This window comes from Camelus ferus, chromosome 32 (genome assembly GCF_009834535.1).
Source record: "Camelus ferus isolate YT-003-E chromosome 32, BCGSAC_Cfer_1.0, whole genome shotgun sequence".
NCBI lineage: Eukaryota > Metazoa > Chordata > Mammalia > Artiodactyla > Camelidae > Camelus > Camelus ferus.
Window position 1 is genome coordinate 4,463,894 of NC_045727.1, and position 17,040 is coordinate 4,480,933.

At 40.0% G+C, this 17,040-nt stretch overlaps 1 pseudogene; it reads left to right on the top strand.

Moving 5' to 3' along the window:
* The first annotated feature begins 7,907 nt into the window (after positions 1 to 7,907).
* Positions 7,908 to 8,067, top strand: LOC116661046 (annotated as a pseudogene).
* The last annotated feature ends 8,973 nt before the right edge of the window (positions 8,068 to 17,040 follow it).

Genomic DNA, 17,040 nt, shown 5'->3' on the forward strand with positions numbered 1-17,040 from the left:
ATTCTAATAGGCGTGAAGCGGTTTTTACTGTTGCTATAATTTGCACTTCCTTAATGACATATGAGCATCTTTTCCAACTGTATGTCTTTTTGGTAACATGTCTGTTCAGGTCTTTTCCTCATTTTATTAATCAGGTTGTTTGTTTTCTTATTGCTGAGTTTTAAGAGTCCTTTTTACGTTTGAATAAGTCTTTTACCAGATACAGTCTTCCCTTGGTATCCACAGGGAATTGGTTCCAGGACCCCATTGGATACCAAAATCTATGGATGCTCAAGTCTCCCTTATATAAAATAGTATAGTATTTTATATAACCTACACATATCCTCCCATTTACTATAAATTATCTCTAGATTACTTATAATACCATATACAATGTGGATGATATGTAAATTGTTGCTAGTGTGGCCACTTCAAGTTTTACTTTTTGGAATTTTTTTTCGAATATTTTTGATCTGCAGTTGATTGAATTCAGGGAAGAGAAACCCATGGATACAGAGGGCCAACTGTATATCTTTTGCAAATATTTTCTTCCTGTCTCTGGTTTCTCCTCTCACTGATTCTCAAACTTTTTCATGCACAGGTCAAAGTTACATGAGTCATTTGGGGCCTTATTAAAATTCAGATTCTGATTCAGTAGGCCTGTGGTGGAGCTTGGGACATCACGTTTCCAGCAGTCTCCCAAGTGATGCTGGTGGTGCTTTGAATAGCAAGGCTATAGATCACCCTGACTGCTGTGTGTGTTGGAGGGGACCAGAATGCTGGTGACAGGTCACTGTTAGAAAGATTCAGGCCATAGATAAAAATTCCTGGAATAAAGTGGCAGCAATGATGATGGAGAAAAGTGAATACATTTGATCACTGTGTAGAAGACAAAATCACGGAAGTAGGGCACAGCTCAGTGGTAGAGTACATGCTTAGTATGCAAGAAGTCTTGGGTTCAATCCCCAGAACCTCCATTTAAAAAATTATAATAATAAATACATAAACCTGATTATCTCCCCCCACAAACAAAAAAAAAGAATTTAAAAAAGATGATAAATTTATTAATAACTTAGGGACTGGAAAGCATGGGGAGACAGAGGACAGACAACTTAATTATGATTGGCAGCTGTCCTTAAGAGGAGTGACATTATAGGAAGGCCTTGGCACTGGGAATCAAGACCTCAGTCCTGGCCCCAGATCTGCTTCTAACTTGCCGTGTATCCTTGGGCAGGTTACTTCACTTCTTGGAACCTCTGTTTCTTCTGTCAAATTGGCACCATAAACATTTTGTACTTGTCACACAGTTGTTTTGAGGCTGTCATGAACTAACAGAGGTGAAAGTGTTTTGTAAACACTAGAGTATGATACAAAAGAAGGTGATTATTGTAATTGCTATGCAACATAAATTTATTATAAAGTGCTATGGGGTATACTTTTTACCGATCCTTTCTAGCCAGGCCCTAACAAGGGTCCTCCTGCCCAATATTGTTTCATTAGCGGATAGAGGGACCCCCAAATTGGAAAGCCCACCAAACAGGTGGGCAAGACCCCCCTCCAAATGTGGACCCCTTGCTCGCCAACTGAGAAAGAATTCTCAATAGAGGCAGAGGGATAAAGTGAGAAAAAGAGCTGCTTTTATTCCTCAGAGAGAGAAAAGGGAAACACTCAAGTGGGGAGCCATCAGCCAGGCAGCCGATGGAGACAGGTCCAGCCCCTGGTAGGGCCGCGGGGTCTTTTACTGAAAGGCTCTGCCCTCACGGTCTTCATTCTGGTGCTGCCAGTCATCTACTATTGGCTCTTTTCTCCCGTGGAGCTCAGCCCTGAAACAGAAACTTCAAGGGAAGAAAGAGCACAGAGAGAGAAATACTGGGATATGTCCTCGGAATTAATGCAGCAGCTGTGGGACGTAAGTCATCCTGTTGTAGGACTATGTCCTTGGGACCAAGGAGCCATCTGCAGGATGAGAGAAATGTCCTGCCTTTCATCAGCCTGACACTTTCTTCCCCTTGTTGGAAGCCAGTCAGACTCAGTAAACCTTCCTAATCACCTCTCTCGGTTTGAGCCGATAGAACAAGACTGAGTTCAGTTCAGAAGCCAAGGAAAGTTTTATTCTTTGACCAAATAATGGGAAGATGTGAGCTCACACTCTGGAGTCCATGCTCTTCCTGAAAGGCTTGAGCGGCTGCTTACAGGGTTCCCAGCAGTGGGGAAGGGGGCAGAGATCTCACGGGTGGATGCAGCTGTGCTGCTGGGGCTCCAGCCCTCAGCGCCAGGTGCACCACTTTTGCACACAGCCCATCGAGCTGCGGTGTCCGGAGCAGCCGGTCCCCACGAGGAACTCTGGTCTGACGGGTCCAGTGCAAGGCCTCAGCACAGGGTACCCTATGAGCAAGCAAAACTAGATTAAGCAGCACAAAGGAGAAATGAAAGGTTAGACTTTACTACCCAGCCAGATTCTATTTTTATTTCTCAGGAATTGTTAATAACCTTTGCTGGTAACATACTGATACTGTCTTTGCCCTGTTGGAATATTCAGGCTGGGAGTGATGCTCACACATGTCAACCTGGAAAGGCAATAGAACAAGTGTTACAGAAAAGTGGATCCTATAAATGCAGTCCAGCTCTTCCTGGGCATTGGGCTCTAACTCTGGATTTGGGAGCAATTTTTTAGCCCATGGGTTTCAACCTATACTTTTAATAGGAACTCCAAGGATAGGCCCCGGCAAGCTTGGCATTCAGCGGCTTCTAACCCCAGTCCAGACAGTGCTCAGTGAATTCTTTCAGAGGGGAATCTTGGGCTTCCATTGCAGCACCGAGCCTTGCTGTTGTACGATCCCGGGCCTTTCTAGGAGGGAAAATGTCTAGCTTGTCACGTAGCCAAGGATTCTGTGTCATGCCTGTGACGGTGTGGACTTTCTCCTACAAGGTGATCTTCTTGAATGATTGGTAGTGGGGAAGACCAGAGACTCAGGGCTCCTAAGATTTCCTTGTTCACTTGCCTTAAAGAGGATATTCTGGTCTTGCCTCCCAGGGTAGCAAGGCTTGACTGCATGGCCAGAGTCTGATACCTTTAGGTCAGACTTGTCACTGATACTCAAAAATGGTGAAGCAAAAAAAAAAAAAAAAAAAAAAAAGGGCAAGCAAATTATTTTTAAAAATCCTTATGTTTTCTTACCTATAAAATGCAGATATTAATATCTGTTTTTGCAGCTCCTTAAATATTGATGCTTTTCCTGCCAGGTCATCAGTGTCTTAGTGAACATCTACTTTATGCAAGACCCTTGATGTCAGGGGGATGACTACAAGTATTTGGACTTAATGATTCTTTAAGGTCCTAGCCTAGGCAGGCAGCAGAGCACAACGGTTTAGAGCTTGGGGTCTGAGCCAGACTGTCTGGGTTTGGGTCTGGCTACTGCCAATTACTAATCATGTGATCTTGGGCAAGTCACTTAATCTCTGTGCTTCAGTTTCTTTATCTGTAAAATAAGAATGATAGTGCTTAACTGAGACGGTGGCTGTAAGGCTAAAGCAAATTAATACATGTGAAGAACTTGATTAACTGTCTCATAAATATCTGATAAGATATTAGCAATTCATATTATTACAACACCACCTAAATCTAAAATGCTATAATTTAGAAAACCTTAAAATGGCTCACAATTAAGGACAAAAAGGTGGGATGGAGCTTCTAGAAGCTCAGAGAATGTAGGATGTCTTGGGCTGGAAGGGTCTTCACAGACTATCTACTTGATTCTTCTTGTTTTGCAGATGAGGAAACCATGGTTCAGAAATAGGAAGTGACTTCTTGTCCTGGGTCATCTGACTCATTGGTGGTAGAACCAGGAATGTTAACGCTGATGAATGTTCTTTCTGCTCCTCCCTCTCTTTAGATCATTGAAAAATTTAGCCTTTAATCATGCATTGAGCATCTACTCCAATCTAGGTCTGACACTGGGCTCTGTAAATACACATGTGAAGTAGACAGTCCTTGGCCTTTAAAGGAGCTTAGAGCTCAACAAAGAGCTAAGTCTGAAAACGTAATAGTGGCCTTGTTTTTGTTTCCTTTTCCCTGTTTCTCTTGCAGCAAATGAAAAGGAATGGCCAGAGATTTTTCTTCCTGTATTTTTCCTTTCCATCTTGATCTAATACCTAATCCTAATCCTTATCCTCCACAGAATGAGCAGAAAAGTGACATATTTTGTAGTTTTCATGGTTCAGTTCCTGCATGGTTTCATGCACTTTTGGCAATAGAATAAACAGTAACTCTGGCTCTGAAATCAAACAGACTTGGGTCCAAATCTTGGCTCCGACATTTATCAGCTGTGTGATCCCAAGCAAGTGACTGAACATCTCCGAGTCTCAGTTTCTGCATTTGTAAAGTTATGATAACAAAAGAACCTATCTCATAGGATTGAGGGGAGGAATAAATGTCCATGTAAAGAAAAAGGCAGAAAGAAATCACTCAATAACAGCCGTGTACTATTATTATCTTTAATATTAATATTAGTACTCCCTCCCCTTAAAACTGGAGAAATCACCTCCTGATACTTCAAGATACCAAGGAAGGAATTTTACCCAAGTCTGACATGTCCCCTGGTAGGCATAATATCTTGGTATCTCCCACAATACTTAGCATAAAGAAGGCCAAAAGCACAAAGTAGGCACAGAATAAAGGTAGACAGAGATATAGGCAGAGAACCACAGAACCAAGAGCTAAGAGTTGGGGAAATCAGGGTTATGGTCTTGGTTTTGCCAATGATTCGAGGTGTGATCCTGGCCCTCCTTTTCCTTATTTGAAAAAGAGAGACTATGTCTTAGGGCCATTGTCGACCCCAACACTTCCAATTCTGTCCACCAGGTGGCATACAAACGCTGAATTGCCTAGGCCACTTTCAAATCCAAAAGGATGGATCCCTTTTCTTTTTCTTTTTTGGCAGGGAGAGGTAATTAGGTTTATTGATTTATTTATTGTTGGAGGAGGTATAGAGGATTGAACCCAGGACCTCATGAATGCTATGCATGCGCTCTACGGCTTGAGCTATACCCTCCCCAGGATGGATCTCATTTTAATTGTTTTTTAAAAATAAAACCTACAAGTTTATACTGTATAGTATAGGAAATTATATTCAATATCTTATAATAACCTATAATGAAAAACAATATGAAAAAAATATGTGTGTATACATATGACTGAAATATTATGCTGTACACCAGAAATTGACACAATATTGTAAACTGACTATAAATAAAATATTAAATAATTAAAAATAGAAATAAATGAAAATGAATAAATAAAACCTAGCAAATGTTAAAGTTTTCTAAGCTGTATATAATCTTAATACTCTACTTGTGTTATTTACACACCACAGAATTCACTTGTTTTGAGTGCAACGATTTTTAGTACAATTTACCAAGTCATGCAGTCATTATAATAGTTTAATTTTAGAACATTCCCATCACCCTAATAATATCCCTCTATAAGCTATATTTCCTAATTTTAAAAATTATTAAATGTTTCAAAATCTGTAAGAGAATAATAACCATATATACATATCACAGAGATCTAACAAATATTAACATTTTGTAAGTACAGACTTGATACTGCATGTACATTTCATCTCCCACCTACCTGCCTCTCCAGAGATAACCAGTATTCCGCTGTTGACAAGTATCCTTCCATATTTTAATATTTTTATTACATATGTATGTTTTCATCAATAATATGAATATGATAGTTCTGTTTCCTTTAAAATTTCCACATTATCATACTATTTATAGAAAAGTTGCTTTTTTCTACTTAATATTGGATAAATGTTCCCAAATTTCACCTCACAAAGTTTGTACCAATTTTCATTCTCACAACCAGTATGTGAAAATTCCAGTTTCCCTTGCCAACACAGTGTGCTCTCAAATCTTTGTACCTTTGACAATCTTGTAGTGAAAAATGATATCTTAGTATAATTTGAATTCTTGTTTCTCAGGTTATGAATGATATTTGGCATATTTTAATCAGTTCAAGACCAATTTATAATTTATTTTCTTTTATCAATCTTTCATCAATGTCATTTTTTTCAGGTTGTCAGTGTTTTCTTATTAATTTATAGTCACATTTTATGTATATATTTTTGGCAGGAGGAATTAGGTTTATTCATTTATTTATTATTATTGTTTTTTAAATTGGAGGTACTGGGAATTGAACCCAGGACCTCATGCATGCTAAGTATATACTCTACTACTAAGCTATACCCTCCCCTCATATAGTCACCCTATATTATATCAAGGAAATTGGCTTTATGCCATAGTTATTTCAAATATTTTTTCCAGTGTATTGTTTGCCTTATGACTTTTGAGATACGGGTTTTTTGGGTTTTTTTTTGTAATGAAGAAATGTTTTGTTTTTTGCAGCCTTTCTCCACTCCGATATTATTTTTAAATTACTTTATGAATTCTAGTATTTTTATGATTTTGTTTTTAACATTTAAATCTTTGATTTGTTTGGAATTTCAGTGTGAATAATGAGGTAAGATTCCAATTTTATCTTTTCTTGTTTATCTGAGCCCTATTTATTGAATAATCCATCTTTTTCACAAAGCACACAATGCCATCTTTATCATATATTAAATTTCCATATGCATTTCTGCCTAGTCATAGGACAATCTACAGGCTCCTTTCAAGACAGGTCAAAGCTGGGGGCCACAACTAAGGAATCTGCAGAGCTGGCTGGATTCTGTGTTCTGAGTCTGGACTTTCTCTATACAGCCTCTGAGTTGCTGAATTCTGGGGAGAGCCTTGTCAGCTGCATTTGGCTGCTGGATGCCAAGAAGGCAGTCCTTGATTTAGAATGAAGGAGAGTCTAGGAAGTAGTGCTGCCCTGTCATCAGTTCTCTGGTGAGATAAAGCATAAAAGATAAGAGCTTAAAAACCAGTTAAGAAATTCACAGATTGATTCTAAAATTTATATGCAAATACAAATGACCTATAATAGCCAAGATAAATCTCAAAAGAGAGGAACAGAGTAAAAGGAACTATGTTACCAGAATTCAAGACTTACCATAAAGCTACAGTCATTAAGATGATGTAGTATTGGCCTAAGATGGACAAATAAATTAGTAGAACAGAGTCCAGATATAGACTCCTTCGTATCCTTGGATTTATGACAAAGGCCCAAGTGCAATTCAGTGGAAGAAAGAATTTTCCTCCCAGTAAATGGAACAACAGGATATCTCTTAAAAAAAACAAAAACAAAAAACAAAAAAACTTTACCCTTATCTTACACTATATACAAATATTAATTCAAGAGGGATCATAGACCTAAATGTAAAAAGGCTTCTAAAAGAAAACATAGAAGAATGTCTTTGTGACCATGGAGTAGCCAAAGATTTCTGAAATGGGCACATAAAGCAAAAATCATACTAGATAATTCTTCCCTTTATTTAACATTTATTGAGTGTCTACTGGGTGCCACCCTGCGCTAGGTGCCAGACACGCCCATTTAAAAAGGTCAGCCCAGCCTTAGAAGACCTGCCTCAGTTTAATGTGACAGACAAACTATGCTTATTCCGCCAGCCCTCAAACTATTTGAAACACAATGCTTCTGCATTAAGGTTCTTCCCCGGTGGGAAATGGGAAGTACTTTCTACGCAGCTGGTGGTAAGAGAGAGCTGAGAGCTTTTCCAGAAAATCAGACAATGAGTCAAGTGACCCCAAGAAGTCTCCTCCCTTGGAACTAGAAGGACTCTGCGCAAGCATCTGGGAGATGAGGAAGCTGGCAAGCAGAGGAACTCTGCCTGCTAACCAGGAGGGCTGAGAAATTTCCCAGCATGCTTTGGGAACTCGGGTCTAATCTCCAGTCTCCTTATGAATATGTATGAGCCCCTAGAAGTCAGCTGAGTTTCCTAGCCCCCTGCTTCAGAATTGACAAAATAGTCTTGTATGAAAGGAGAGAAGGTTAGCAAGGTCAAGGTCCCCTTGACAAGAATGGAAGAGGGCCTTGGGCCTGACAACACACACACACACACACACACACACACACACAGACGGTTAAGGCATTGCCACCTGCTTTGTGGCTTCTAACCATCGTTTTTTATGTATGTATATGTATGGCTGAAACATTCTGCTATACACCAGAATTTGACACGTTGTGAACTGACTGTATTTCAATTTTTTAAAAAAAGAGAGGAAAGAAAAAAGAATTGACAAAATAATGTAAACATCTCAGAGCCTGAGGACCCAAATATAGCATATTTCAGGGCCTGACACCTGGATTAGGAAACTGTTTTCTAGCAGTGGCTTCACAAGTATTCCTTCAGTGATAGATGAATATACTTGTGACTATGTGCAACATACCAAACAAAATGGATTTTTTTGAAGACTGCCAAAAAGTTCTACCTCTATCCACAGGGTGAGTGTATGGAATGAATGCCCTTCCTGTGGCAGACACAGAACTGACTCCCTAATAGCTACCTCCCCCTTTACTCCCTGCCAGAGGTCCTGTTTCCCCCTCCCAGCTTACCAATTGTCTAAGCCCCTGTGGGTAACCATCAGGTGGCTAACTAATGGGTGTGTGCCTGAGTCATCCCCTGGAGTCGGTGAGAAAAAGAAGAAGTTGGAACCTAAAACTCACAGGTGGAAATTAATAGGCTAGGTAAATAATAATAATAATAAAAAAATAAGCTAGGGCTAACTGCAAGAACTTGAAAATCACCAACTCATAAGAGCTGGAGATATTTATGAATATATGGATGGCTGAAAGTTTTAATAACCAAAAACTAAATAGATGGATACTCTAGAGTCCAGCCCAGCAATTCCACTTTTGGGTGTACATCTAACAGAAGTGAACATCATATCTAACTAAGAACAAGAGTATTCATTCCAAAATAGAAACAAACCAAATGTTCATCAATCGTGGAATGGGTTAATAATTTATCACCTGTTTACAGTTTATTTGGAATACTATATGGAAAGGAAAATAAACAAACTAAGGCTATACTCAAGAATATGAGTGAATATACCATATGACCCAGGAATCCCGCTCCTGGGCATATATCCGGAAGGAACCCTACTTCAAAATGACACCTGCACCCCAATGCTCATAGCAGCACTATTTACAATAGCCAAGACATGGAAACAGCCTAAATCAATAGATGACTGGATAAAGAAGATGTGGTATATTTATACAATGGAATACTATTCAGCCATAAAAACCGACAACATAACGCCATTTGCAGCAACATGGATGTTCCTGGAGAATGTCATTCTAAGTGAAGTAAGCCAGAAAGAGGAAGAAAAATACCATACGAGATTGCTCATATGTGGAATCTAAAAACAAAACAAAACAAACAAAAAACATAAATACAAAACAGAAACAGACTCATAGACATAGAATACAAACTTGTGGTTGCCAAGGGGGCGGAGGGTGGGAAGGGACAGACTGGGATTTCAAAATGCAGAATAGATAAGCAAGATTATACTGTATAGCACAGGGAAATATATACAAGATCTTGTGGTAGCTCACAGCAAAAAAAAAAATGTGACAATGAATATATATATGTTCATGTATAACTGAAAAATTGTGCTCTACACTGGAATTTGACACAACATTGTAAAATGACTATTACTCAATAAAAAAAGTTAGAAATAAATAAATTTAAAAAAATGGAAAAAAAAGAATATGAGTGAATATAATAACCAAAATATTGCATGAAATAAGTGAGACACAGAAGAGTATATAATGTATTATTCTATTTACATGATGTTCAGGAACAGGTAAAACTTATTTTTTATTTGTTTATTTCAGATATAATTGACATAAAATACTACGTAAATGTAAGGTGTGCAACATGTTGATTTGATACGTTTATATATTGCGATATGATTGCCGCCTTAGCTAACACTTCTATCACCTCACATAATTATTACTTATTTTTTGTGGGGAGTTTGCAAAACTTGTTCTTAAATGATAGACGTCAGAAGACAGGTTGTCCTGTAGGAATAGGGAATAGGGACAAATAGGGAAGGAACCTAAGCGAATCTACTGGTGCTGGAAACATTCTATTTCTTGATCTGGTTGGTGGTAACATGCATGTATACGTATGTAAAAACTAATTGTGCAAACTCCTTTCCTAGTTGAATTTCTTCTAGCAACATAGAACATGTCCACACAAAAACCTGTATACGAGTGTTCACAGCAGCATTATTCATAAAAACCTTGTCTACTAAAAAATGCATCACCTAAAAGTTGAGAGTTAGTTTTATTCAGCAGACATTTCTGAGGATTTAAGCCTAGGTTACGCCTCTCAGGTCACTCTGAAAGACAGCTCCATAGAGTCAGGGGAGAAGCCAGGATATATAGAGGTTTTTGCAACAAAGACCAGGTAGTGGGAGCATCAAAAGATTACTGTTAATTAAAGAAAGCCAGATATCTCAAGGTAAGGAATTTAGTGCTTCTCTATGGATGGGAATGTGCAAAAGTCTGGGCTCACTGAAATCATTCCTTTGATCTGCACCTAGCTATCTAGGGCCAGTATCCTGTTCTGAACCATCCCGAGTCCCCTCAGGCTACACATTGAGGGTGGTGGCAGAGGCTGGGTTGCCTGCTTTTCTCCATCCTGAGTTCCCTCTGGCTCATTGTGGCAGTAGTGGCTGATGACTTGATGGCCGCAGCACCCTTTGTTTACTGATATGACAGGCAATATTCTTCATTCACAGTTGAAAAGTGGAAACAACTCTTTATGAGTTTGCTAGGGCTGCCATAACAAAGTACACAGACTAGGTGCCTGAAACAACAGATATTTATTTTCTCACCATTCTGGAGGCTGGAAGTCAGAGATCAAGGCGTCATCAGGGTCGGTTTCTTTCTCTATAAGCCTCTTTTCTAATTGGCTTATAGATGGCTGTCTTCTGCCTGTATCCTCACATAGTCTCCTCTCTGTGAGTCTGTGTCCTAATTTCCTCTTTTGGCAGGGGTGGGTAACTTTAATTAATTAATTTTTAATGGAAATGCTGGGTATTGAACCCAGGACCTCGTGCATGCTAAGCACGCACTCTACCACTGAGCTGTACCCTCCCCCCTTTACCTAATTTCCTCTTGTTCTAAGGAAACCAGTCATATTGAATTAGAACCCACCCTAATAAATTCATTCATTACCTCTTTAAAGACCCTGTCTCCAAATGCAATCACATTCTTAAGTGCTGGGAATTAGGACCTCAACATATGAATCTCTGAAGGACACGATTTAGCTCATCACAAACCCAAACATCCATTGACTGATGACTGGAAAAACAAAATGTGGTATATCCATTACAAAAGAATGTTATTCAGGAGTGAAAAAAAATGAAGTACTGATCCATGCTACAATAAAAGCATCATGCTAAGTGAAAGAAGCCAGTCTCCAAAAGGTACATATTGTCTGATTCCAGTCATATAAATGTCCAGCATAGGAGAACCCATGGAGACAGAGAGCAGAACACTGGTTCCCAGGCCCAGAGTAGAGATAAAGGAAAAGTAGAGAGTGACTACTCCTGAGCTCAAGGGTCTTCTTGGGGTGGCAAAAATATTCAAAAATTAGATTGTGGTGACGGTTGCACAACTCTCTGAATATACTAAACATCACTAAAACACTTTAATTGGGTGGATTGGATGATGTGTGAATTACATCTCAAGAAAGCTGTTATGAAAGATTCATGGCACGATACACTTAAGATTTCTGTACTTTATTGTGTGTCATATACCCCGATACAAATTAAATCAAAACTATTAGTCCCTTCCTCCAGAGGCATTCAAGAAGATGAGTGGAGAGGGAGAATGTATTTGGGACTTGGGATGGAGGTTGGCTGGGAGGCCAGGGAACCAGGGACTCGCTCACGGCCAGAGTTGCCCCTCGCTGTACCCAAAAAAATGCCAGAAAGTTTAAGCATGGGGGCAGGTGGGACTAGGGACCTAAACATGGATGGAGCCGGATAAGAACTGAGGGAAGGACAAACGAGATGCCTGAGAATAAAATGGAGTCCAATTCAATGAAAACAGATTTGGTTTGGGCCAAACAAAAACAAAACTACCTTTTAGTGTTTCATATGAAGCAGCTCATAAAGAAAACCATCAAATCCTACAAAACAGAAATCACCACCAGCAACACCTTGTTGTAATTCTGCAAGTATGAACTGAGTGCCTTCTATGTTCCAGTCTGAGCGCGGCACCAGGCCAGGAATATGTGACTCCAGACAGCTGCTGGGAGGAAGGAAGAGAGCGGGTGTGGGCTAGACACAGGAGAAGCTGCATTCAGTTAGGGAAAATCCCTAACCTTGAGCCGGGGCGGAGGCTGAGGGGAGCAGAGGATGGTTGCGTGTCTGTGTGTGAACCGGGGCGTCGGGGAAATGTTGGGGAGGAGGAAGTCCATCCTGATTTCTCAGACTGGGTAACGACAGCTTTGGCTAGAAGAGAGGGGTCCCCCACCCCCATCCTGGCTGGGACCTGAATTTGGCAGAGCAGGGAAGAGCAAGGCAACACCTATCCCCAGGGCTTTATCAAAATTCCACTCCATCCAAGGCTGAATCTGCGGGGGCCGATAAGGGAAAAGTTCAGGCTATGCTCCCCAACACTCAGATTCAGCAAATCTGGATTTTGTTTGCAGGTATAAGACATTGGGGGTTGTCCGGGAACCAGCAATTTAAATTTTTAACAAGCCCTCAGATGATTCTGGTGCAAATGGGTGGGAGGCAGGGAGTTGTTCCTTAAACTACAGTTGGAGAAACACTGCCTAAGGGGAACTGCATCTAAGCTTCTTTTATAGATTCTCTCCTAGTAAATGGGGAAGCAATTCCTACCTAAAATCCTTTCTGCTGCTGTTGTAATCAACATGCCCTGCCTACCTCATTTGATCAGAAATCAGATGTTGGTAAATTTTAAATCTGCTGCTGAGTACCAGCCAGTAAAAATAAGGCACCCCTGGGAGTCAAGTGAACTTTGAGCTTGTCATTATTTCTACTTTATTCTTTGCTACCCTGGCTGATGTCTCCTACTGTGAACTCTGAATTCAGAGGGAGGAAAGTTAGTTGCTCCCAGGAGACAGGAGTGCTATTCTTTTGTTTGTTCTTTCAAAATGTATTTATACCAAGTGGTCACATACGTGGAACAACTGGAACTCTCATACACTGCTGGTGGGACTGTTAAATGGTACAATCACTTTGTGAAAACAGTTTGGCAGTTTCCTGTAAAATTAAAACATAGACTTACCATGTGATCCAGCAATTCCAGTTATAAGTATTAACTCAAGAGAAATAAAAACGTTATGTCCTCCCAAAAGGCTTGTACAGACGTTCATAGCAGTTTTATTTATATTAGCCTCAAAGTGGAATCAAGTCTAATGTCCATCAACACAAATTGTTGATGGACATTTACAACAGAACACTACTAGGTAAAAAAAGGGAATTGGTTATTGATATGATCGAGGGAACGGGTGAACCTCAGAAACATGCTGACTGAAAGAAACCTGATGCAGAAGTGAGCATACTGTATGGTCCCACTTACATGAAATTTCACTCTGCAGTAATAGAAGCATGATGTGGGCTGCCAGGGGCTGGCTAAGGGGTGGGGATTGACAGAAGAGTGATCGAAACCATCTACAATTGTAGTCATAGTTACACATGTCAAAACTGTCCTGTGCACTTAAAGATGGCTGCTTTGTTTGTAAATTATGCTTCAATAAAATTGAAAAGATAAGGTAAAAAAGAAAAAATACATTATGTTATAGATCATTCAACCATGAAGGCATACAAAGCAGTCAGCAAGTTAAAAAAATCTGTCTTATGATTCTCTCATCAATATACTGTGTGCAGGTCAGCTCAGAAGCAGAGGGAGAAATAGGAATTTTTTTTTTCTGCTTACAAAAATAACCTACTTGTAAGAAGTGAAATTCTCACCTCCCTCCCCCAAAAAAGACAAAGGTGAAAGGCCTTGTAAACCCAACATTTCAGAGGCTACCATTGGGACTGGATTATTCCTCCCGTTTATTCCTAAGCCTATTCTAACACATCATTAGATAAACAGTTTAATATTACTAATATTATTTATTAATATTGTATTTATGAATATAGAGTCCTGGTAACACATTTGGTTTTTCAACTTTCTTCTTCATAAAAACAATATGTGTTGTGTATCTTAATTTCCATACTTAATTCTTTTTACTTTTTGTATAGCTCCACTGAAGTATAATTTATTTAACTGGTGTCCTTTTCAGGGCCCATTTGTTGCTATTTTTCATTCCTGAAAACAGTAATAGTCATCCTTGTCATTACATAGCATGTGGATTCCTATATATAAGTTGGCTTTAAAGTTTCTTGCTCAAAAGGCATAGCAGTTTTAAGGAGGGGAAAATGATTTCCTTTCTGTCGCTGTGGCTGCAGGATATGGTGGGGAGTGGGGAGGAAAGGAGGTATATTCTCAGGGATTCCGGTTTTTATAATGCTTTCTTTATTAGACAAGATTGTTAATTACAAGACAAAAAAAAACCCCTACAACTCTTGCTGATCTAGTGAAAATGTATTTTTGTTGAAATGATTCTGTTTGGTTCATAGGATTGTGGGAAATTTTGGTACACATTGAGTAACCTGTGGGGCAGCCTGAGAGTGGAAATCACCACTGTAACACTGCTGCTATGGGAGAATCGGTTTCCAAGTTCAGAAACCTGTTTGCAAACAACCTGAATTCCTTGCAAGCAGAAACTACACCTAATTAATTGTTGTGGCCCAAAGACTTTGTGGCGTCTCACCGTGGGTTGTGTGGTCTTATGCTGTAACTGGGCTTCTCCACTAAAGCACGTGTTCTGTTTCATCCTCAGCTGGGTGCACTTACTCAATTCTGATGCTAACCTTCTGTAGTTAGCACCTGACTCCAAAGGTTTATGGGCTCAATCCGCGAGATATGGTGATACAGCAAGAAAGAAATGTTTGGTCTTTGTCCTAGTTCCTGGCCTAAGAGCGTCTAAAACCTTTGAAACTTCCGTGTGTGTTAGGGGTGAGAAGAGTTTTTTGTTATTCATTATAACCTCCTTTAAACCATACCTGAGTTTATACTAATGAAGTGACTCTTTGTGTCCTTAAATAGCTTCAGGACAGGAACTGGTTACCAGAAGAACCAGCCACGTGATTCGAGGGTTGGAATTTTTGGTCTCATCCCACTCTCAACCTCCCAAGGATGAGAGGGGGCTGAAGATTGCGTTAATCACTAATGGCCATTGATTGAATCAGTCGTGCCACTGTGTAATGGAACCTCCATAAAAACCCCTCAACTGTAGGGTTCAGAGAGCTTCTGTGTGTCAAGAGGGTGGCACACTCCAACTCCACGGAGATAGAAGCTCCTGTGCTCAGGACCATTCAGACCTTGCCCTATCTACCTCTTCATCCGGCTGTTCAACTGTGTTCTTTATAATACCCTTCCTAATAAACAAGTAAACGTAAGTAGAGTGTTTCCCGGAGTTCTGTGAGCCATTAGAGCCAGTTATCAAAGAGGAGGAGGGAGTTGTGGGAACCTTCAATTTATAGCTGGTTGGTCAGAAGTCCCCGAGACAAACTGGACTTATGACTGGGATCTGAAGTGGGGGGAGGAGGAGGAGCAGTGTTGCGGGACTGAGCTTTTAATCTGTGGGATCTGATGCCAACTCCTCAGGAAGTTAGTGTCAGAATTCAATTAGACTGTAGGATATGCAGCTGAAGACCCAAGAGTTGGAAGATTGGTTGTTGGTGAGGAAAAACTCTTACATGTTTGTTGTCAGAACTTAATTGCTGTGAGTGAAAAGCAGATCTCAGTAGTCGTCAAGACTACCCTCGTGTCATTTGCCAGCCACACTTTGAGAGTCCCCAAACCAACCGTATTTCTGACCAATTGGCTACAAATTCAGGGCTTCCCATGACTCCCTCAGGTTTGATAACTCATTAGAATGACCTACAGGACTCAGGAAAGCACTAAACTTACAATTACAGCTTTATTATAAATGATAGCGATCAGGAAAGGCCAAATGAAGAGACACAGAGGATGCAGCCTGAGGGGCAATACAGAGCTTTTGTGCCTTCTCCCATGGACTCAGGGTGTGTCACATTCCAGGCACCTCAGTATGTTCAACCAGGAAGCTCCCACGAGCCTAGGTGCCTGGAGGGGTTTCATCAGCCCTAGGCTTGATAGAGCAAATCACTGGTCACACAACTGAACTCAATCTCCAGACCCCTCCAGTCCCTGGAGGTGGAAAAGTCCAATCAGTCATGTGATGGGTCTTTCTGGTGACCAACCCACCATTCTAAAGCTGTCCAGGGGCCCATCTTGAGTCACCTCATTAGTGTAACATAGACACTCCTACCACTCATGAAATTCCAAAGTTTTCTGAAGTTCTGTGCCAGGAACCAGGGACAGAAACCAGATACAGTATAATCTTTATTATACCACAGCAGTATCACACTCATGGTTATTACCATTGTGCCTGTCTCCCTGGGAAGCTTCTGGGAAGGCAGAGAGCTTAACCTGTTGTTTGCCAGTGAAGTTCCAGAATCTTATCTGGGGCCTGTCACATAGGGAGTGCTCTATACATTTGCTGAGCAAATCAGTGAGGCTGATCTGATGTAGTTCTGACTTCAGGTATTAGTTATGCTGTATTCAAAAATAAAACTTCGTAGCCAAAACATCTATCAACAGAGGAGTGGCTGAATAAATCACAGCTCATCATACAATGGAATTACTATTGAAAAAAGTAAGAAGATGCTGTAGATAGATGTGCTAATAATGGATAGATCTCCAAGTCAGATTATGTAGTATAACAAAAAGAAAAAGAAAAAAAAAGTCAAGGTGCAGAACAGTATTGATGGTATGTTCTCTTTAACATACAATATAAAGTATTTAAATCCTAACTGTACAGCCTCGTGACAATTTCCTAATTAATACATCTGTGTTTGCCACTTGGTAGATTGAGTTATAGAACATTTCCAGGACTTACAACTCTTTCTCATATTTCCTTGTAGACCATACCCTTTAAATGGAGCCATTATTTTAATTCCTCTCACTTCAATTTTTCCTGA